This window comes from Apteryx rowi, unplaced genomic scaffold (assembly GCF_003343035.1).
Source record: "Apteryx rowi isolate R43461 unplaced genomic scaffold, aptRow1 scaffold_2193, whole genome shotgun sequence".
Taxonomy (NCBI): Eukaryota; Metazoa; Chordata; class Aves; order Apterygiformes; family Apterygidae; genus Apteryx; species Apteryx rowi.
In genome coordinates, this window is record NW_020448523.1 from 630 (window position 1) to 878 (window position 249).

The window sequence follows — 249 nt, forward strand, 5'->3', positions numbered from 1 at the left end:
CCTTCTTGGTGGGCTTGATCTCATCTGGCTTTTGGGCTGGGGTTGACCTCTTCCAACCTTCTTGGTGGGCTTGATCTCATCCGGCTTTTGGGCGGGGGTTGACCTCATCTGGCTTTTGGGCTGGAGTTGACCTCTTCCAACCTTCTTGGTGGGCTTGACCTCATCCGGCTTTTGGGCTGGGGTTGACCTCTTCCAACCTTCTTGGTGGGCTTGATCTCATCCGGCTTTTGGGCTGGGGTTGACCTCATC